Source organism: Octopus sinensis, linkage group LG3 (assembly GCF_006345805.1).
Source record: "Octopus sinensis linkage group LG3, ASM634580v1, whole genome shotgun sequence".
Taxonomy (NCBI): Eukaryota; Metazoa; Mollusca; class Cephalopoda; order Octopoda; family Octopodidae; genus Octopus; species Octopus sinensis.
This window is the reverse complement of record NC_042999.1, coordinates 23,569,623-23,572,611: the sequence shown is the minus strand read 5'-3', so window position 1 is coordinate 23,572,611 and position 2,989 is coordinate 23,569,623.

The following is a 2,989-nucleotide window of genomic DNA, read 5'->3' as shown; positions in this document are numbered from 1 at the left end:
ATTTGCGTCTCTTTTCTTTCGATCAAGATTCAAAAACTGTCAAAGCCGCTTGAGACATTTATTTGAGTACACAGAAGGCGCTGTTACTGAAAGAACTACAAAGAAGTGGTTTTGACGCTTCAAGGAGAGGAAATCGACCTCACAGACTCTCTAGGTCCAGCTGACCTATTCAGTTCGATGAGTGACATGCTATTTAACAAATAACTGGGCCAGAGTAGACCGGAGAACAATAATGGCTAAGGGGTGGCCCTTCATTCATCAAAATCCTGGAACAGGTCCCCACTAACGGATGCAAATTAAAGTCATAACCAGGACATATTGATGTTAAAACAGAAAAATCATCAAAATCATCATGAAATTTCTAGACCAACAGATGTAGGTCGCCTCTATGAGAAACGAAACCGAGGCGAGCATCGATGAAAACAGCTTTGAGTGTTGTATCATATCCGCTCCACAGTTTGCGAGTAGGTGGATCAGAAAGCATCCATGGATGCTCTTTGGTATCTATAGGTTAAATGATGATTTTTCCACACTTGAAGCAGATAACATTATGAGAATTTGCAGAGAAGTTTATTGTAAAGTTGTCCCAAACTGATGTCTAGGAATACACACCTAAAGACGTTACAGATATCTAAATACATCAACAGGAGAAGCGAAAGGTCAAGCACAGCTATATTCCTAGAAAACTTCAGAGTGACAACAACCTTGTTAACCAAAGTGGTTTATCTTAGACTAACAATCAGGATATTAGCTCTCGTTTTTAAGGATATACTTGTTTAATGCAGAAACAAGAGATAACCACAGAATCCTTGCTGCACAGAAGAGATAGGATTGCAGGGAGGCCATCTAGATGTGTCCTATTTCTTCACTACCCACAAGGGGCTTAACACAGAGAGGACAAACAAGGACAGACAAACGGATTAAGTCGATTATATCGACCCCAGTGCATAACTGGTACTTATTTAATCGACCCCGAAAGGATGAAAGGCAAAGTCGACCTCGACGGAATTTGAACTCAGAACGTAACAGCAGACGAAATACGGCTACGCATTTCGCCCGGCGTGCTAACGTTTCTGCCAGCTCGCCGCCTTATGTGATCGCTGATAACAGACTATGGAATTAACACTGAGAATATCACTTACATCTTAAGTAGTTGTGTGAACTACTTAAGATGTTAACGTAAGCGTGTAAATTTATGTATGTGTACAACATATACATAAGACAAAACAGATTCATACACAACGACATAGCTGTTCCCACATATATACTTCTGTACATACAAACGTGTTTGTAAACATGCATGTATGCATGCAGACATACATGCACGCAAGCAGACCTTCATAAATATACGTATGTATGTATGTATGTATGTATGTATAGATAGATAGATAGATAGATAGATAGATAGATAGACAGACAGACAGACAGACAGACAGACAGACAGATAGATAGATAGATAGATAGATAGATAGATAGATAGATAGATAGATAGATAGATAGATAGATAGATAGATAGATAGGGTTAGGGTTAGATAGGTAGACAGATAGAGAGATAGACAGACAGACAAACAGGTAGATAGATAGATTGATAAACAGCTAGACAAACAGACAGACTGACAGATAGATAGATAGATAGATAGATAGATAGATAGATAGATAGATAGATAGATAGATAGACAGACAGACAGACAGGCAGACATACATACATACATACAGACAGACAGACAGACAGACAGACAGACAGATAGATAGATAGATAGATAGATAGATAGATAGATAGATAGATAGATAGATAGATAGATAGATAGATATGTTTCTTTATTAGCCACACAGGGCTGCACACAGACAGGACAAATTACAAGGTAGAGCTTTTCTTTTGGGGGTAAAAAACGGCGGTTTGGTTTTCGATCAAAAGGGATCGTAAAAGGAAAGAAAGAGGACAAAAAAGGGGGGGATAAATTTTTTTTAATGGGGGGGAGGAAAAAAAGGGAAAGGAAAAAAAATTGATCAATAGGGATCGTTATTACAGAAATGTCAATATGAAGTGTAAAGGGGAGGACAGGTGAGGCTTACCCGTGGAAAGAAAAGCCTACGGAAAAGACCACGGTAACCTCGGTCAATGAAGTCACATGTTATATAGGCAGACAGACAGACAGACAGACAGACAGACAGACAGACAGATAGATAGATAGATAGATAGATAGATAGATAGATAGATAGATAGATAGATAGATAGATAGATAGATAGATAGATAGATAGATAGACGAACATCTCTGGTTATGGTGCTTTGGGATATGGCCTGTAATTTCGCCATCACAGAAACTTGGATAAATTTTGTCAATTTAAAAACTACGCTTTCTTCTCATCCAAAAGATCACCATAGTAAACATTGTGAAAATCTATAGTCACTAAACATACATAATTGCGTGTGTGTATGTCAGAGAGAGAGAGGGGGAGTGTATATGTGTGTACGTGCGAATATGCAAGTGTTTGTGTATGAGTCACTATAAACACAGTGTGTGGAATAGAATTTATCACTGCGAATACACACACACACACACATATATACATACATACATACTACATACATACATACATACATACACACATATATATATATATATATATAATATATATATATATATATATATATATATATATAGAAAGAGTGACATACATATATATATGCTATATATGTGTGTACACATAAACATACATATATATGATTATATCTATACATATAACTATATGTGTATGTATATATATATATATATCTATATGTATATATATATATATATATAATATATATATATATATATATATATATATATATATATATAATATATATATATATACATACATGCGCACACACATATATACACACGTATTGTATAAACATCTTTTACCATCATCACAATATATTGACATAAAACACAACCACCATCAATATCCAAACCAGTACAACCACCACCATTACCATGCCACCAG